Here is a 21,025-nt window from a genome sequence, read left to right as displayed (position 1 = left end):
AGGTCACTACCTCACTATGCAACCCCCCCCCCCCCCCCGTCCATTTTTATACAGGAAAGGTGCAACATTAGCTGTGAAGCGGGCTTACTTTAAACTTTTGCTGAAACACATCAAGGTCAATGAATTCCTGCGGAGCTGGTTGGATGGTTTCCAACCGTTTCCCAGTAGAGACTGGAGTAATCTCAATTATTATGGTGAATCCACCAAATCTCCCCCAAAACAAATGGATTTCTGCTGTCCGACGTTTCCTCTTATTTGCGATGGAAGTTTCGAAGACTTGAATAAATGAGGAAAGGAGGATCTGTGGGGCTTGGAAAGTCATTATGTAGTCATTGTTTAAAAATACAAAATCCTTAAAAAAAAACAACTCAGCTTTGAGTGTTTCACAGGCTAAAACTACAGAAGAAATCCCATTTGCCCCGAGGCCTTATATCCAACACCAGCAGTCAGCATCTCTGCTTTCACAGGTGCAGGAGTTATCGTACACGCTTCCCAGCTCCGGTGAGCCACTCTGTGACAGCATTACCATACCGATCCTTTAACCAGACTCCTCTCATTTCATAGCTTGCAGCATTTAACCAATTCCCATGGGGGAAACATTCGGAATTTGAAGCTAAAAGTTGAAATACTTTTCCTCAGAGCGGTGTGGAAAAAAAACACAGCGGGCTCTTCGGCTCAGTTGGGACCGAGCCGCAGCTCCTGCCTTCGGTTGAATTAATGAGAAAATGAAAGCAGTGCAGGAAAGAGGGGAGGGGGGGGGGGGGGGGCCTCCGTGGTGGGCATGGCTGAATGGAGCTGTGGCCTTAAGTGATCCCGGGGTTGAGCAAACTTAACATCCACAGAAGAATCAGCGCTGACAGCTGGAGGTCAGACCTTCGCCAGGAGTAATCAGGGATGGAGGAGTGGATGAACTTTCCTGCTAAGGAACACTTTCATACGTGTTCAGAAGCCTGAGAGTTATCAAGAGGGCGAGACATTCGCGTGAAGGTGTAACCACTCCGGACTGGTGGAGTCTGCCACCGACCAGTCAGTAAACAGTAGGCGCTGCCAACTCTTTATTTTCATTGCCGACAGTGGTAGACGTAGATGCGAGCAGCCTTTAGTCAGCTTTCCCCACAATTTGCACTCATTGTTTGCATATTCAAGTGAGAAAATCTCATGTTTGACCCCACAACTGGCACCGAGGTGGTTTGGAGAAAATCCAGCTCAGTCCTGGATTGAACACAAAACCTCTCAGGAGAAAAAAGTATAAAAACTTCAGTCTCTACATAGCAGCTCTACAGTAGCACTTGCTCACAGCAAGATCCGAAAGGTCAAACCATCCCGAGGACTCATCTTGCATCTACTTTAACAGTTCATACGGTAAATAAGTGGCATGCGTTGACCAAAACACATCCAAGTCCACTGCTGTAATCCTGCAGACCAGACTTTTGATGCTTTAAGGGTTTTGTTTGATGTGGGAAAAAAATGTCTTTTTTGTTGCGCAGTGCCAAGCATGGAAGGATTATAGAAGGGTCCAATGGGTGCAGACAAAAGGTCAAATATGGCATGTTTATTTGGAAAGGAAATACAGCAACAAGGGAAAAATAATGCTCAAGAAGTGATACAGAAGCAGAAAATGGGAGAGAATTAACACAAACATCAGCAAATTGGCCGCAGACTGACACAATAAGACCAGAGACAATTAATTAGCACAAAGACATACTGTAAACTGGTTAAAAAGAGATGCAACCTGACCACAAGGAGGTAAAATGCTGTCAGAATGAGCAGCAATAGACCACACAATCATTCCAAATAGCAACTAATTGTCCAGAAGGAGATCCTAGAGGGGAAAAATTACAACAAAAGGATACGCAATGAGTACAATAATGCAAAACTAGATAAACAGCAATGAGATTACGACTGGAAATGTTTCAATCGTTAAAAAAATGACCAGTGAGAAAGTTGCTGTTGTACCCTGCAGAGTAGAGCAGCACGCCATCCCGTCGTGGCAGCATGAATCTGTGATACTGAACCCGGTGAAATCAAAGCCAGGAGTCAACACATCAACGTCTGAGTCGCTGTTTCATTTCTAACCCAGTGTGCTGGCATACGGAGCCAGAACCGCTGAACCGCCTGCGTTCCCCAAACACTCCTGCACCATAGTGGAACTTATCAGAGTGTCACAACCCCAAAATGACTTCATGTCGGTGACTTTGTTCCTGACTTCCAGCTGAGACTGCAGACACAGGAGCCTGGCGGCCACCCAAAGCACAGAGACGAAGAGAAGAACCTTGTGGCAAATAGAACTCCAATTAAAACACTTTGCTTTTTACTGCGGGACGGCGCCACGTGGGAGTTAAAACTTGTACACTGGATCAATATTCCCTCACTGCCACAGGCTACTGTTTTCTATCTTACCTTTAGAAAGTTTATTTGAGCTAATTTGGCTGCCGAAGCACAGATTCAGAGGCGGTAAACAACACCTCGTCAGCGAGCCTGAAGCGTTCACATCTTCCAGGAGAAAAGGAACTCTAATCCATTCTTTGAGCTTTTCTCTTTCACCATCACAACGCCGGAGCTTTAAGCAAATACATCAATGTTTATGCTTTCTTATTTAACACAAAGCTTGTGTTGCTTTTATAAATCAACCATAATACCAACCACTAAACCCGCTCATCCATTAACGCCTCCATCATGAAAAGGACGAAACTGCAGCCGTTTACTCTCAAACCAAAAGGGAGAAGAAATCTTTTTTTATTAGAAGTGCTTTTGAGTGTCCAGATAAAGATTTTTATTAAAGTCTACCATTTTGCTTTGCCAGCAGAAACTCTTGAAATCCATAAACATCAAACTTCCATCCGATAAGGAGCGCTGCTTTAAAGTGCCACGCAGCGGCTCGACAGTTTGAGCTGGGATTGATCTGTTACAAGGTTGTTTACTCGTAGCTGCTGTTTTAGAGCCATTTTATTCCATTTGTCCCCGGTTTTAGAGATTAGTCTGAGCTGTCATAAAATACACTGGCAAAATGACAGAAGGCAGCTTATTGTTTTATGTGTTTGTGCTTACAAAAGTGGCATGCCATGGAGGGTGTTGGGATGGCCTTCAGCTAAATAAAAAACAAAAAAACAAATTCAGTCCCGTTGACTTAGTTCAACAAAGTTTTTTTGAAAAACAAATTTTTACCCCTTCATTACACTAAATACTTGATTTTTAAATCCCCAGTGTGGGAGAATTACTCCCATCGAATGGTGCGCTAACCAAACCAGTAGTGAAGGTGCGGGGAGTCATAAATGTGAAAATGTTCACATCTTGTACAAGTTGGGAGTGTCCAATCAGATGAGGTACAGAACAACACGTAATTTTATTTCGTTATTGATGCCAATAAGTTACAAGCTGCCCTCCATGTGTTTGCTACCAAGCTACTGCTAACAGCTAATGTCAATGTGCAACTAGATGGCGATGCAAAATGGCTGCCACCAACGTATTTATAAAAAACTCATTCTAAGCTATTAGAACGCTTTCATTTGGATGTGATTGTGATTAGGTATTGGTAAAATGTGTATTTATGAATGCAATGCTAGATTTTTGCTAATAAAAGGCCAAATTAGTTACATAGAGTTTCTTAGGTGGACCACATTGGTCCAGTTCTGGGCTCTTCACACTGGCCGCCTATCCATCAGAGGATACACCTTAAAGTTCTGCTGCTGGTCTATAGAGCTCTGAATGGTTTAGGACCAAACTACATCAGAGACCTCCTGTCCCATTATGAACCTATCAGACCCCTCAGGTGATCTGGATCTGGTCTTTTATCAGTTTCCAGAGACAGAAACAAATCCAGAGAAGCTGCATTCAATTTCTATGCTCCTTATGTCTACAACAAACTCCCAGAAAGCTTCAGATCAGCTGAAACTTTCATTTTATTTAAATCAAGGTTAAAGACCCTCCTGTTCTCAGTTACATTTCATTAGTTTTTATTCCAAGTTTATTTGAGTTTATTTTAACTCCAAATCTGCATGTTTTTTAACTTGATGTTGATTCTTTTTCTTTCTTTCTTTCTTGTTTTAATTCTAAATTATGTTTTTCGTTTTCTAATGTTTAATTGTCTCTGTAAAGTACTTTGAGTCACTGCGTTGGTGAATTGTGCTATATAAATAAACTGGCCTTGCCTTAAGAAAAGAAAATGACAAGTTGAATAAAAATCACTTGAGTTGCTTGTGCCATACAGTTCATTTCTTACATGACATGAAAGATCCTTCAAAATTTACACACATTAACACAAGTTGTACTTGTACTTTTTTACATAGTGCTAATTATTCTTCATCATGAAACACATACAATGATAATTTCAAAAGTGACCTGATCTCACAAGTGTTTCCTTTACTATGACTCCAAAAGCATTTAACTAGACCTTGTGCGGGTTTCGAGCAGATTCTTAAATAACCTGCTACCTTCATCACTATAATAACATTCAAAGATTTCAACCAGAACAGAATTTAAAACATCCAAAAAGAAACTATCTTTGTTTTCTACTTTATCTGCAATTACTTTTAAGCCAGAAACAAGGTGCCTGCCTTTATTAAACAGCTCAGAAAGGAATTAAAGCATGAAAAGCTGCTTAACTTCAAATTTCATAAACATGGAGGAAACAAAGCCAGGAGAGTGTGTGGCCACAAATCACATTTAGTTTTTATCCAAACAAGAAGCCTTTGAAAAACTGGGGATTTTTTCCCCTTTTAAAACAGCCGTGATGATTAGAGGAAAACCAGGTAAAATATGAAGAAGGGAGACAAAAACAGATATTTCATATGTGCTTTGGGTAAAGCAACAAAACATGCTTTTACTCATAACAAATAATCAGCTGACCTAAAACTGATGTTATGGGGAGAAACACCCTTTTCCAAATGCCTTATCATAAATGCTAATGTACATCAGAAAAAGTTAGAACTTAAATTAAATGACAGAGGAAGCAAAGTGTACTTCTGCAGCCAAAAACCAAAACAGATTTCTTCCTTTTGCAGCTTATTCAACCATACTTCACCAAGAAAAGGAAAATGAGCCTTTATGCCCTCAAAAGGATGGATGTAATTAAAGCCTCAAATCAGCAGAAACATATGGGGACACAGCGTGGGTGTGGCTTGTAAATATCCTTTATGCAACTCATGTAAACAATATAAGAGTATAAATACATCAGGTCAGATGTTTCGCTCTACATGTGAAAACAGGCGGCGATGAAGACGCAGCTGACTGGAACAACCTTGATTTTAAGTCATATTCAATATAAGAAAACACTGTTTCAAGGCCAACAAGGTGATTGTACTTATTTTGTCACTCGTAAGTATCATTTTCATACAGATCCAAGACAGTACAAAACCTGACTCAGTTTGACATTATTGCCTTAATGTTGACAACGGCTTCTCATCTATGATGCTAAAATCTAATCTGTGGTAACAATTCTCCAGCAAAACATTTCCCATAACTCAGTGTGTTGTCTGGCACTTTATTTTTTATTTGGATGACAAACTGCAGTCCTTTAAGATTTGTGGTCCTAATTCTTCTTCTTGCAAAAGATAACTCCCAGATGACTTTGCATAAACAGTGCTCCCCTTTATATTTTGTGTTTGTTGATTTAAAACCCCTATTTCCTTCAGAAATGGTCCATTCTGATGTATTGCGCATGCCTCATCCCATAATAAATATGTCCACAGAGGGAGAGTTAAGTTTGAGGTGATTTTTTTTGTTCATGCTGCAGCTGCAGGATGGACTATGCTGCAACAAAACATTTAATCCACTCTGGCTGAAGATCAGCCTGGTAGAAACATCCCGACACCACTCACAGTCTGACAGTTTTGCACTTGGCACCTTTAATTATGTCTGAATTTTTGGGCTGAGAGCGACAATGAAAAGAAGTGAGCTGAAAATTACAATCTGGGGATGGGCAGAGCTGCACTGCTGGGTTCAATACAGTAAACAAATGCTGGCTGGAGAGTGTTTGTTGATGGCAAAAATCGTTATTGCTGTCAAATTTATTTCTCTGTCCATTTTCAATATTGGTTCGGAGTGTAATTTTCTTTTGTTATCCATTTTGTACACATAAACTGATTTGAGCAATAATTACCATCTTCATTATCCTCTCCCTCGCCACAGTTTCACTCTCTATATTTTGCTAGATGTAAATTAGCACTTTTTGCTTACCTCAAGCTCCTTTTCAATTGTTCTTGATTAGTTTTAATACCTTGCCTACATTCCAATATGAAACATGGAGTCTGTTCAAGTTAAAACAAATAGAACATCCATAAAGACCAATTAATTTGATTAATTAGTCACTTATTTAAGATATTATTTATGATATTAGCTCGAAGCTGGTTACAGACATTACTAGATGGACACAAGTATGGAACAAAGGCTGGAAGGTTCGCCACACAACGACAGATGCAGAGTCCAAGCAGTTCAATGTGGCAGAAACCCAAAAGAGGTATATTGCAAGGAATTACAAATGAAATGACTAAATTGAAAAAGTTTGATGGCGTCCTGTCCAGGGTGTTCCCCACCTCTTGCCCAAAGACTGCTGGGATAGGCTCCAGCTTCCCTGCGACACTTAATCGGACTACGCGGTTAGGATAATGTATGAGTCAATAATTGGAAAAACGAAGCCGGAAAGCTGAGGAGGTAACAAGACAAAGGTGGCAACAATGAAGACAATCAGAAAACAAACAAGGCAGGTGAAAGGACACCAAATTACATAAAGAAAGTAACTCCAGGAACCTACAGAGCAGAAGCAAAGATCACCACATCACCATAACCAGTTACTATTTATACTCATCTTCATTGCATTTAAGCAACAACTTTCCCTGTTCATGTGTACATTTTAAGTTGCATAGTCATCCAGGAGCACATTTCCACATCCTATGTCTGAAAATGCAGCATTCGGATAAAAACCTTGGATTTCTATATCAAGAAAGGCAAATGTTTGTCCCATAGGTACCTGGCAAAGTTCACAAACAGGTTTTGATTGAAGCCACTAGATGGTAATGAATTTCTTTTGCAAAACAAACTTTCCACAAACTGACTTAGCGTGGAAAAAAAGCGGTCATCCATTCTCGTTTCCCTGCTCTATTAACCCTTTTACTGACTTTCTCTGATTACTTGCTGATATATTGCCACATTAGCAGCATTACTCAATGGCTGCCGATCCAACTGCATAGGGGCCACCTCAAGCCATTCATATACATCTTTGACAATATAAACTCATTAGGCTTGACCAGTGATGGACTGTTTCTAGATTGGATCTGTTTGGAACCGACTCAATTAATGATGACTAGACAGGCATTCATTGATTGTAACATTAGTGGGGATGGACCTGATCAGTGTGGATGGGAGTGAAAATTCATCTCAGGTACTTTGTGATGTGATGAGCTGTGTAAAGTGGGAAAAAAAATCCTCAAAAAATACTTGCAGAAAACTTCATAATTAAACTTTTCCTAGTTTGAAGTAGAAGTATGAGAACTTTTGACTAAAATTCGTTGGAAAAAGCAGACTGTATGCAATGCAACTCAGGGCACTCACGGCTAGCAAAGAGGTAATGAAAAACCTGGGAAATTACTCTAATTTTAGAGAATATGGCCTCCTCAGCAATCAACCTTAAAAGACTTCAAAGAAATTTGGTCTACTTTTGTGTAATAGTTGCTGTATGGGGTTGGAACTCATGTAATTCAAGCATCTCCACCTTGATCTCTGCAGTTGAAATCTTAGTTGAAGCACTTTGGGAAGGAAGAATCCAAAGGATGAAGAGCACTTTACTACTAAGTTCCCAATACATGACCTTAATAGTAGAACTGATTAAATTATTTAAAAAACAAGGCATCAGGAGAGGTGTAGTGAAATTGCAGAGATGTGGAATTGCAGAGATGTGGACCCAAATGTAGAATGGAAAGGCAGGAATGCAGAGGAAGTGCTGAGAACTGAATTTTAATAAACTAAAGAAACAAACTGGAGAACAACAACCAAACAATGAAGCAGCGAATGAAAACTAAAACCAGGTATACAGAGGAAACGTGGATTAAATAGACACAATTAATCCAGGTGAACAAATGAACAAGAAGGGGAAGCTAAACCAGATACACGAGGGAGAAAAACTACAAAATAAAACAGGAAACCAGAACTAAAAACCAAACAAAAACTATCACACCATAACAAAAATGGTGCGGTGGTGTGGTATGCCTGTCAATTTCATAATGTAACAAAAAAGCATCCTCTAGATACGCAAAAAAAAAGTTAATTTGATTTAGGAATGAATGTTTTGCTTTCCTTCACTTGTGAAGTTTAATTTTTTAAAGTCTCAGTTAGAAATCAAGCTCAAAGAGAGAAAAAAGAAAAACTATGCCTCTATTCGTACCCAATCATGTTGCTTAATCAATTTCTATTAAATGAGAGTGAATTCATTTGAATTTGGCCAGCTGATCCATCTACACAGAAAATGGCCGTGTCACCTATACATAGAAGTAGAAGAAGAAACTTTCATTAGTGTTTGTGTTGCTGCCCATGTGTAGCTATATATGCAGACAAATATGCATTACAATTGCATTAAAGGAATAGTAACCTCTGCTGGTCATGAGAGTAGCTGTATGTAAAGGAAACAATGGCATCCATGTGTGTGGCATCGTAAAAAGAATGTATTTTACCTCAAATCTACATCAGTTTAGTATTACTTTAGTGTGAACCAAAAACAGGAAGTTTAAGTTAACCATTATTGTTGGTTTTGTCATTATAACAAACTAATTTAACTCTATTCAAACGCCCACCGTATCTCCTACGGCCGAATTTATGGTTTGTTAAAGAGTAGAGTTGCCCATCACATTTGCTCCAGTATAGAAACATTTATAAAAGGAGTATTTAAACCTAATGCTACAGGTGAAAACAACTACCTTACAGTACACTAGTGAATCATTTTTAAGGTTATAAAGAATTAACAGATATGAGTCTTTCACCTTGAGGGCTTGTTGGAAGACTGAAGCTGGAGGATCATACTTCCTATTAGTACTTGGTACATTTAGAGACATCACATTTTGATTTGTTAAAACAATAACAGAGGCATCTTTATTCCCTGCATGACTACTTAACTACTTTCTGAGTGGAAACATGCAACGTGGAGTCTAATATATAGTATGTTGTGACAAAAACAAGTCCCAGCAGTGTTGCGTTAGTCATATTTCTATTAGAATATTTAGATTAGAATGTAATACATTAGATTAGATTAAAAAAAAAAAAGTTCATCCCCAAGGGGGAAATTCAAGTTTTAAGAACAACTCGTCCAAGATTTAACAGACAAACATTTAACATTGTACACAGGTCACAGGTCTGAGTAGACTTAGGCCTCGCAGACGGAAATCCAGTGCCACCTTACAAAAGGTAAGAACCAGAGGTACGTTAGGATCTAGGGTGGAGGGCAAAAAAACAGGCACCACCAGACTGTGCCTCATGGGGGCGCAGTCTGGAGAGACAAACTAAACCAATAGACAACAGACAACACACTGTCCAGGAGGCGGTGAGTCAAGGTTAAGTGTGGACCACAGCCAGGTGCCACAGTACTGCATTCTCTGCGAACCAAACTGCTTGTAGGTGGCCCAGAGTTCAGTTTTTGACCCGCATCAGAGTTTGGTTGCTCATTCACAGCTCCTCAAACGAACTGGACTTTCCAAACAAAGAAAGTCAAAAGATAAAAAATGTATTTATTTATATATTTTTAAGCATTTTTACACCGATTACAAATCATCCATGCAATACATCCATCCTTACTTCCTATGCAGTACAAGAGCAAGCAACTGTACATAAATCACTCACATCAAAGAAGGAAAAACATGAAGTGAAGTGATTGTGGGGGGAGGAAGCGTGGAAAATAAGAAAAGAGAAACATTGATAGTAATGTAGTAAAGGTGGTAAAGGTCTTTGTAGAAAGACCTTTACCACACCTGAGTTAGACTTAGACAAGCTCGGCACATGTCTGCTAAACACACATTGATTTGAATCAGGTGTGGTGCAGCAGGGACACTTGGAAAATCCTGCAGGACACTGGTCCTCGAGGACCAGGATTGGGGGTCCCTGCTGTAGCTGATCTGAAAGTAGTAGTAGTAGTTTACGCTGCATGAATCATGAATGAGAAATTTCATTTCCTATGGAGTGATAGTTTGGTCCTCGACTAAACTCGAGGACCAGGGTTGGGGATCCCCGATCTACAGTACTTAAATGTTCATGTAATGATCATACACACTGATCTGAAGTTGAGTGGAAGTAATGACAAAGTCATTTCTTGGACATAATTTCTTATGGTTAAAAATGAACAATACTTCACTTGTAGTTTTGAATCTGAACTGGACCTTTCAGTATTTTGCCAGAACAGTGATTTAAGTACTATTCCTGACAATAGAAGTAAATATAATCTACAGGTGTTATTCTCTGTATTTTGCATTTAAGATAGTAAAAACTTAGGCTAGGCTGGACAATGACCTCCGCCATGGTCAAGGATTCCTATTGCAACATTAGAACCACCATGTAAGGAAGCTGTTCCCAGCAGGTGACTGGATGGACAACCTGTCTGGTTCCGTTCATTCTACAACTCAACTCTTCCAGATGCTACATATCTACTTAATTCCTATAAGCCTTCAATGCATTTTGGGGTTCCTCCTCCACTGAAATAATGCTCTCAAGTTGAGCTATTTGTTCTGCTTATTAGTCTATGCTAAACATCAGGAGTGGCTGATGTCTGCAGATGCTAATGCAAGAAGCTGATTGGCCGACACAATTCCACCCCTCTGCCATCTGGTAAGATGGATTTCTCCTTGATGGAGATCTCACAAGCCACCTTGCAAGGTAAATATTACTCCTTCCTACCTGCGATTTCATCAAGCTAAGCAGGAAGAGATGGACTCAGGAGGTTTAATATTTCAACTTGTGTTTATTCATCAGAAAATGATCACACTGCATCGACTGCATTCCCACCAGACTGAGATCCGATCTCACTGCAAGCCTGCGCACCGTCACATGGGATGGGTGTGTGTGTGTGTGTGTTTTAGCCAAAGGTTTCCTAGATGCAGCCTGCATCATCGGTGTAAATCGACTCTTATCGTCTGTATTGCAGCTGCTCGGTGTGGCTGAGATAGTTCCTACAATATCAAGGCTGGTGTTTGAGTCATTGTTCCTGCTTTGCGTCTGCCTCTCAGCTTGACATTGATATTGTCTCATTGCTATATGAGCTCACCAGAAAAACAATCCTTTCATCTCATCAGGACTGTCTGTGTTCAGCAAATAAATAAGCAAGAAAAAAGTCAGCTGGGATCTTCACACCAATGGGTAATAAGACAGGTATGGTCATGTTGACTTTGGTGCATTTTACACAAAGCAAACATTCGATCTTGGACTTAAGTCTTGTTTACTTAAATCTTTGTGTCGAGTTGGTTTTACTGGCCACTGGTTTGGCCGGTAAAAGCCTGGATTAGGTGTTATTTAAGTAGAAGAGGCTTTTCAGTTTCTCATGTGTGGGTTTAGAGCAACATAGATGGTTGGTGGGGAATCTAATTGAAAATAAATTAAAATCGGGATTTATTTTTGCTTCACAATTTCAAAATAGATAGTTTTGTTTAGAAAAAATATTTTTGTCAAATAAATAAAAAAAATCCATTATGAAATTTTTTTTGGTCATTTTATATTGTTTTTATTGATCTTTTTACCCGTCTTCTTGGGCATTATCACAGCTGAATGATGGTCTGGCTACTGGGTTGTTTTTTGTTTTTCTTTATTAAAATGAATTAAGATGACGAGCAAAAAAAGTTTTGTACATGTTACAATTTAAATCAAATAGTCCCGAATAATTTCTCAGTTTTTTTGAGCTTATAGAAGAATGAAGTTACTTGGGAATATTAGCCCCTTTTGTCACTTAAGTCAAATGGTTATGAAAGGAAAATCTGTTTGAATTGAGAATCGATTCTGAATCGAATCGTCACCTCAAAAATCAGAATCAAATTGAATCGTGAGTCATTGTAGATTCACTAATAGCTAGTTTTAATGTAGTGAGCAGTGCTTTAAATTCAGGAAAAACTAATATTTAGCAGGCAGTTTACCTCATCGAGATGTTTTCTATTATGCAGTTGTTTTCTAATCCTTGCAGACTGAATTCTCATTCCACCACATCGTCTTTGGTCGTTTATTCAGCGTGCCTTTGACAGATTCTTTTAATTCAATTTAAACTTCTGGGTCATGATATGAAAATGAAAGTCATCCCCTCAGTCGTTCTGGATAGTGGATGATTTGTATTTTCATGCTGTAAATGACTGAGCAAAAGAGCTGTTGTTTTTTCATTACATTGCTTTAAAAATTATGACTTTCATTTTGAAAATTGATGAGGGGCTTGATTAATGTAATGGGGGGCCATAAAAGTGTTCTGATTTGCTGGCATCATTTCCAAGAAGATGTTTTCAACAGGGCTTGTAAGAGAAAAGCTTTTTTTTTTAGCTTTAATATCTAAAATTGTTTTCTCATACGCTTTTATGAGAATGGTAAAAAAAAAAAAAAGAAAAAAAATAAATAAATATGTGACACCCCGTTCAATCAAATCTCCTTTGATGGTTCAGGACTGGAAGTGGAAGAACTGAGACAGCAGCCATAGCAAAGCAAGCAGCGTCACGCTGTGACAAACTGTAGGTTGAGATAAAAGCTGACTCAGGCATCAGACTGACTCTATTTCATCCATCCATCTGTTTAACCGTTTTCTACAATTCAGGGTTGTAGGAAGCTGGAGCCTATCCCAGTAGTCACTGGGCGAGAGGTAGGGTACATCCTGGACAGGTCGCCAGTCTGTCACAGGGCCACAAACAACCACTCAGAGGGAGAATTAACCTAACATGCATATCTTAACAGTAAGAGAAAGCTGGAGTACATCAGGCAACTGTAGGTGTACTAACAACCACCATGTAGTACCGCGTAGCATGTCGTTGGCAGCAGCACAGCGGAAATATCACACTATAATGCTCTTCTACATTCCTACAGGAGTATAAAGGAAGTTAGTTGCCATGGAAGCAATCATTTACCTTGGTTCTTCTGCCTTTGTGTTACACACTGTCAGCCAGTGGGAAAGTCAATTCATCAGCATGTTCAGATAATTTAGTACTCCAGGAGTTAAGAATACATATAACTGAGAAATATGCTTTATTATCATAGATTAGATTTTCTTTTTGGATTCCATAAAAATCCCAGCACAGAAACTGCCCTTGTCACGTTCTGTAATGATATTTTAATGGTTATTGATCACTGTTGCTGTTCCATCCCATTTCTTTTGAACCTTAGTGCTGAGCTGATCACAATATTCATTTTTTTCTAAATGGAGACACTAACCATGAATTGTATTAAAATGGTTTAAAGGCTACGCCACAGACAGGACATTTTGTGTTGCAGTTAATAATTACATGTGTAGTTCTCTGCAGCAGGTGATGGTGTCCAGCAGGGATCCGTTTTAGGATCATTTTTATTCTATTTGTACATGTTTTCCCCAAGTTCATATTATCTCAACATATAGCTTGTCTTCTCACAGCTATACCGATGGGACCCTTTTCTTCTCCAGTATGCAGAGTACAACACATAACTCAGGTTATAAACAACTGGATGTCTGAGAACCATTTGCAATTCAGTTGTAGGATAACTAGAATCTGTGACCTCAGAACACGATGAAAGAAATTCTGCAATCTTTCCAAATAAACGCTGCGCTTCTATTCTTAAAGACACACTGTGGAACTTTTACCAGTTTCCCGTCACGTCCCCCATCCTATTGTTTTTTTTTTTTCCCATTCTTTTATGTGTAATGTAAAGCACTTTGTGCTCCATTTTAATTGCATGATGTGCTTTATAAATAAAGGGCCATATTCAGAACACAATCATGTGTCTGAAGGGGAACTGTTTGAGCTATTCTTCAATGAAGAGATCATCGCTCTGTTCGTCCGCGAGACTAACCAGTATGCGGACCAAGTAAAAGATGCAAAGGGGGGCAGAGCAGGACAATCGAGTTGTGTTGCTTTTGAAACAGGTAGGCATGATTTTTTTTCTGTTTGTGAAAAAAAAGCAGTTTTATAATGAAAAAACATTTTTTTTTTTTTTGCAGTGTGATGAAGGTTAACTAAATATATCATTAACTCAATAAATATATTAATTGACCATAAATGCATCCACTGTAAGTATTCAAGCCTGCCTTAGTGATAAATGGGAAGATAAAACTATACATCTAGTTTTTAATGAATATTTACAGAATATAATTTTGATAATATGTTGTTTTATCAATATTTTTACAGAACAAAATAAAATATAACTAACCAAAAAAGTACCATTGCATACGGGCAAAATACTTTATTTGAAAAAAAAAAAAAAAAAAAAAGGCCTTTTATTAATGCATACATGAAACAGTTAAACCTGCAAAATGCATTATCTAGTTGAAAATTAGACAATAAAGTTCTATACACTCAAAAAACTAATATCAAAGGTGCAGCATGTAAGAAAATCACAAATCAATGAGAGAACATTTGAATACTTACTTGTAGCTGAACAGGATATCTTGGCTATTTTTATTTACATCTACTAATTTTATTTTTTTCTCTTACTCTTTATTGTTGTTTTTGTTTTTTAAAAAAAATCTTTTTATTGTGTTTTTACCTGTTGTCCCTACAATATTTTCTTTTAAACCAAATATAGTTTTATTGCTATCATTAGTATGCATACTTTTAGTCTGATTTTAATAGTTTTTCAGCACTTTGATCAACAGTAGTTGTGTTAAATGTGCTATGTAAATAAAATTTGAATTAACCTTTATATTGATATGTAATCACTTAACTTAAATAACAGTTACGTTTTCATTGTGTTAGAATAAACAGTTAATATCTACTTGCTGTGGGTCCACTAACATGGCGCCACTATATTTGTGCCTCCATTATTGCTACGGTGTCTCTGAATGAACAAATGAACAAGTGAGAACACGCTGTTCAAACGTTGTAACAAACTGTACCTTTAGGTCATGTTCACATAAAGGCTAATGCTAAACAACGCTACAGGCGGATGTATTTAGTTACTTATTAGCTGTTTGGGGTTGGCATAGGAATTCTATAAAGATATGGATTTACACTAATAAGAAAATAATTGTTGTATTTTTATAAAACATCGTGATTAGCAGGCAGACATGGCCGTGCGGTGCAGGGAGGATGCAAGATGGCGGACAAGGCACACAAAGCATACATTAAAAGGCAAAATCTTGTAATTGTGTTTGGCAGAAAGACTGATTGGCTGAAAGATGAGTGGGGAAAAGAAAGCTTTGATGTAGCAAAAAAAGTAAAAGAAAAGTAAATTGAAAAGGAACAAAGGATTGTGTTGCAATCAATGCGTTTTTCTTGAAGGATTCTCTGCGAGCAGGAGGGGAAGAAGGCTATGCAGCCTGTTACAAACTAAAATAGGATGGCAAAAGAAGGAGGAGGAGGAGGAAAAAAAAAGTGAAAGTGCCAATTCAATACACTGCAAATGCATAATACATAGAGAGAATTGAAGGGAGAAAATTGTTTGGCGAGAGATAGAAGGCAACTCTATATGAACTGAACATAATTTCTGTCTTGGGTAAAAAAAAGTAAATAAATAAAAAAGAAAAAAAAACTGCCAAAAAAAAGGATAAAAAATAAATAAATAAACCGAAGATGATGTTTCATTAGGTGTGCAGCCAGATTGTTTATACAGGATGATATGGGGAGAAAAGCCGTGGAGTGGATCGAAGGGTTTGAAACTCGGGCTGGCACATATTTCATATTTAATATTGTTGATTGAGTCGCCTCCGAACAGACTCCTTCAAAATCAAATTTGATTTACTGCAGAAGAAATTGGGAGGAGTTGTTTTTCTGTAAGCAAACAAACATCATTCTGCCAGAAAGTATTAATAGTGACGCCTATTTCTACAAAAAAAAAAACAAAAACCAATATTATTAAACTTTAAGCTGGCATGGAGCTGCTATGAGCTTCACCCTGTTATTCCTCTCCACGCCTGAAGATAAAGCTGATGGTCGAAGACGAAGCAGATCCAGAAATCCTGCTGGTTCTCCAGCACAGTGAGAAGCTCTTTGTCTTCTCCGTCTACTGTACGCTCCTCATGACGCTTTGTAAGCCGGAAAGCTCTTCCGTAACTCGTTCAAACAAACACATTAGGAGAAGAACATTTTCTCCCCGATTCCCCGCAGTCTTTCCCACGATGCACCACTGTTCACTAACAAGACAGGACAGCCAATCGAAGTGACCCGCCTTAAACTTGCCATTTCCCAGCTCTTGTTTTCCCTTTGATAAGCAAGCTGCACCCTTACCAGCCGTTTAGCTTCTACAGTCAGAGCCGAGGCAAACGCTGCCTCCATCTCCAACAGCACAAATAAATGTTGGAAAAGGCTCAGAGGAGAAAGCCAAACAACTCAGAAAATAAAGCTTATTTTTCTTATCATCAGGTGGGAATGGGAGGTCTTGACAAGGTACTGGATGAGAACGCTGAAGGAATAATCCTGGTAATAGATGTGTCTGAATCACTTTCTTTTACTTCCAACATGGTTGTATGCTGCAGCGTTTTTAGATGATTTGAAGGTTTCATTGTTCAGACTCGCAGTTTATGTACTTGTTAATCTATAAAAAGCAGAAATTAGTGTTTAGAATTTTAACTTCTATTAATGCAGCTTATAATGAATTATATTGTGCTTGTATTAGAGAGGTTCTGGTGAGAATTTGACTAAAAGGAAAATTTGCCATTTAAAACGGTTAAAATCCAGTATGGAGACCAGGCACTAAGCACGGAGGTGGCAGCATCATGCTGTGGGGATTATTTTCTGCAACAGGGACTGTGAGACCAGTCTGGATTAAGTATAGAAATTGATTATCTTATTGATATCAATGTTATCATTGATTTTGCTTGTTGATATGATTTTTAATTCCCTCAATGAGTCTCTATTTGATTCCTATTGGAAAATTACAACAAAGGATGCTTACCTTCCGTCTGGCTGGGAAGTAGCAGCAGTAGCATCCATACTATATGTACTGAGCATCAAATACATCATATCCTTGAGAGGTAGTCCCATGTGGAGTAGCAAAAGGTTTCAGTATGCTGGTAACAGTTTTACAGACATTCTAGCTAACGCTGTGGTCATCCCTCTCTGTAAAATGTAGCCATGCTTTGGACCGATTCTCTCTCTCTGCCATGATGCCTGATTTACAAGACGTACAGCAGTGGCTTATGCAGGTTGCCGTCATGTGCTGCATGTACAGAAGCATCAACAAGCCAGATGTGTTTCCATTTCTTTTTTGAATTTTGAAACTTGATTCTCATCCCTTGCCAGGACACAGAGAAAATAGGAAGCTTAAAAACACGGAACAAAGACGGAAAACATGGTGTTAGATGGGGCTGAGCAGCAAATCACTCAAGATTATTGGTTTGGTTTAGTTTTGTAACGATATGGAGTTATCTTACCCTGCATCACTGGTTTAAACATCCTAACGTGGTTCAGCATGTAGGGGGACCTTTCCACTGCTGAACCAGTGAACATGCGTTCAGCTACCGGCTACTTTAAACAGTAAAATGGATGGAGAAAGTTGTGAAAGTACATGATGAGGAAGAGCAATTTTGCTGAAAATAGAAGTTGTTTCTGTTGCCTGGAGATACTTTAGTTTAAAAAGGTCAAAGATAGACCAAGAAATGTTACGACTGGAGCAATTTGCTGCACCTCAGCTGCAAATGTGCTTTAGTACCAGGAATGTCTGAAACACAGAACCAACCAATCACAAGCCAAGGTGTGGTTTAGTCAGATACTGTGCACAATTCTTTTTTTTTCCCTTTTTGTCAATGTAAATTGTCATTACAATGAAATCCGATATTCTTAGTCAGTTTACTAAAGTCATTGTTTTCTTAATCAGTTAAATGTATGACATTATACACGAAATAAAACATTGAAATATCATAAAAACGACCATGATGCATCCTGGTCATACTAATGAGGACTAACATCAGGACTGGTAAAATCTCTGTTTATGTTCCTTTTCCATTCCTGAGTCTAATTCTTTTCCTTTCTTTTCAAATATCAATCAAGGTTGGATAAACCTACAAAGGACAGGAGTGCCAAGCTTGTCCGATGATTCCTCCGGGATATTACAAATATGAAATGAAAGGTTTGAATGCTAATGTAAATCGGATATTTCAGTCTATTTCTTTTTGTTGTACAAAATACACTAAAAACCCATTTTTGTATTTGGGAACTGAATGGAATGATGGCAAAAAAAGGGAGAAATAATTTAATCCACTTTAAGATCAGTCTGAAGCATGAAATGTGTAAAACATGAGTGGGTGTGACAAATTTTAAAAGCCCCGTCCCTCAAATCCTTTTGTTTGGATTTCTGCACACATTTGCACATTTGCCGAAACGGTAAAAAAAAAAAAAGAAAAAAAAAAAAAAAGAAAACGCGTCTGTAAATCAAGAATTATCTTTCCTTCAGGATCACTTGCTAACTCCTTAAAAAAAAAAAAAAAAAAGGAACAACCTCAATAAGACAAAAACACAGCATTATGCAGCAGAGCCACACAACCTCAAAATAACGACAATTAAGACCAAGAGCTGAATGAGATGAGTGTTTGTGCAACGGCCAGTGTCATCGTGTGTGTTGGTCTTTCAAACGAGGCAGTCAGTCTGCGCTGAAGAAGATAAACATGGGCGTCTTAGGAAGAAAGCTGATGCCTGAGGGTCATTTTCACTCGTCGTCTGCTGGACCACTCTGATGCAAACTAAGGTGTGTTCACGCTTTTTGTGCTGTTTACCAGAGAAGGTGTGAAAGAAAATTTAATCTCAGCATTCAGATCACCAAAACCAGAAAATGCTGTCTACTTGAGGTGAAAATGCAGCATGACTCACATTAAATGATGATATAAAATAAATAATTTGCACTTCACTGTCACAAAATGATCTTATGTTACAACTTCTATGAATAAACTGAAAACTATGAAGCAATTTTTTATACTTATATAAAATAAAGGAAAATCAATATTAAATTAAAGCTGGGGTAGGGAATGTTGGGGAGCTAGCAAGATTTGAAAGTAGCACCTTGTTCTGGCTCCTCCCCCTCTGCTTTTGCTCCTTGCATGATCCAAGGGTTTTTTCTTACCTCCACCAAGGAGGTTATGTTTTTACCGGCGTTTATCTGTTTGTGTTCAAGATAACTCAAAAAGTTAAGTTAAGTTTGATTTAATTTTGGTGGTGATCCAGATCACCGTTTGGATCCAGGAATATTTTAAAGGCTGAGGTGGTGGAGGTTTACGCTCTCCGAGTGCTTTTATAGTTTGCAGCATTTTCCACCAACGATTTTCTCTTTCTCGGCTGTTTAGCAGGAGAAGGCAAATAAACTGAGCTGGGTCGGGAAAATTCTTCCTGCATTTTCTCAGCCACGTTTGCCTTCAGAGTTTCTTCTTCACTACTTTGTATTTTCATCCTAACACACTATTTATATGCAGGGTGTGGCTATCAAGTATGCGCTGCTGGAGGGGGAGGAGGGGAGCCGGGAGAAAAAGCTTACTAAATATAAGAAATGAACAACTTTAATTTGGTCTGAATGTTTAATTGGTCAGGGTTTTTACAGATTTACAGTAAACTGAGGGGTCTAACTATATTTCTTATTGTTCATGATTACAAAATGTATTGACTACTATCAGGTCGAGGAACCACTTCACCCAGAGTAAAAAAAAAAAAAAAAAAAAAAAGTCTCTGAGCAAGATTACCTACCACAGCTTTAAGCAAATAAAAAAAGCACAACTTTGATTAGGTCTTCATGGTCAGCACACAAATGTTTGATATATTTGCTTTATACAAACTCTGAGCGATGCCGGGAATTAATGTAGAAGTAATTCCCATTCAGCAAGTCGTGCTCTCACTCAACTTGATTCAAAGTTTTTTTCTATATTTTCTAAATATAGAATGAATGTTGACAAGCCAGCTCCATAAATAGTGCTGAATGAACAAGTGGCAGTTCATGTCAGATAACTTCCAATCAAGTCAAGATTCAATGAAATTTGTTGCTTTTCATCATGAATTGGCTCAAATGTTGTGTCTGTAAAGTGGCCTGAGATGGCAGTGTTGTGAAGTGGTGCTTTGCAAATAAAGTTCAATTGAAATGAACAGTTTCTACAGTGACTGAGAAGATTAATGGTCATTTACTTGCGACTGACATCAGAGTTTACATTATAAGGAAGAGGGAATGAATCTACATTATATGCTCAATGGTCACTCCATTGGGTGAACCTTGGTGTTACTGGGTCGGACCCCATTTTGCCTTCAGAACTGCCTTTATTGTTGATGTCATGCAGTTACAAGTTGATGGAAACATATTGGTATGACAGCATGACAACAGCAGATGTGTCTGCTGCATTAAGATGATGCAGTCATGAAGAGCTGGTCATGGTCTGCAACAATACTGAGGTAGGCTGTGGTGTTTAAATCATGCTTAACTGATAAAAAAAAAAGGAGCTCAAAGTTTAACATGAAAATATGCCCCGCACCATTACACCAACACCAGCCTGAACTGGTGATGTAAGGCAGGATGGATCCATGCTGTCACGTCGTCGAAGCCAAATTCTGAGCGTACTATCTGAACGTAACAGAAACTCATCAGACCAGACGCTTTTCCATCTTCTGTTGTACAGTTTTGCTGAGTCAGTAGCTGTGTTTCCATTAGATTTCCTCAAAATAAAAGTGATCATTTTAAGTTTTGACGAGCATCAGCAGCGATTTGCAGGTGTTTTGATTGAACGGTGTGAAGTGAAAAAGACTCAGTGCTCAAATCTCTTCAGCTACATGAGATTTTGTGAGAATTGCGGCATATGCAAAGTAGCCACGTAGCATTGTTTCAGGTTTTTTACTTGCTGCGGAGAACTTGAAACGGCTTTCCAAAGCCTTTCTCTGTCATTTTCTTTTTCTAAGTCATTGTAAAACTCTTGAAATTTTCTGTTTGCTCCATACTGCAC

At 38.4% G+C, this 21,025-nt stretch overlaps 1 protein-coding gene across 1 annotated transcript in view; it reads right to left on the bottom strand.

Moving 5' to 3' along the window:
* Positions 1-21,025, bottom strand: part of ncam2 (neural cell adhesion molecule 2) — a gene marked incomplete at both ends in the record, with an annotated part of 361,006 nt that overhangs the window by 17,160 nt on the left and 322,821 nt on the right. The gene's annotated exons all lie outside the window — the stretch shown is intronic.

Source organism: Telmatherina bonti, assembly GCF_933228915.1.
Source record: "Telmatherina bonti genome assembly, chromosome: 24".
Classification (NCBI taxonomy): Eukaryota; Metazoa; Chordata; class Actinopteri; order Atheriniformes; family Telmatherinidae; genus Telmatherina; species Telmatherina bonti.
The sequence above is the reverse complement of the archived record's forward strand: the minus strand, read 5'-3'. Positions and strand labels throughout refer to the sequence as shown.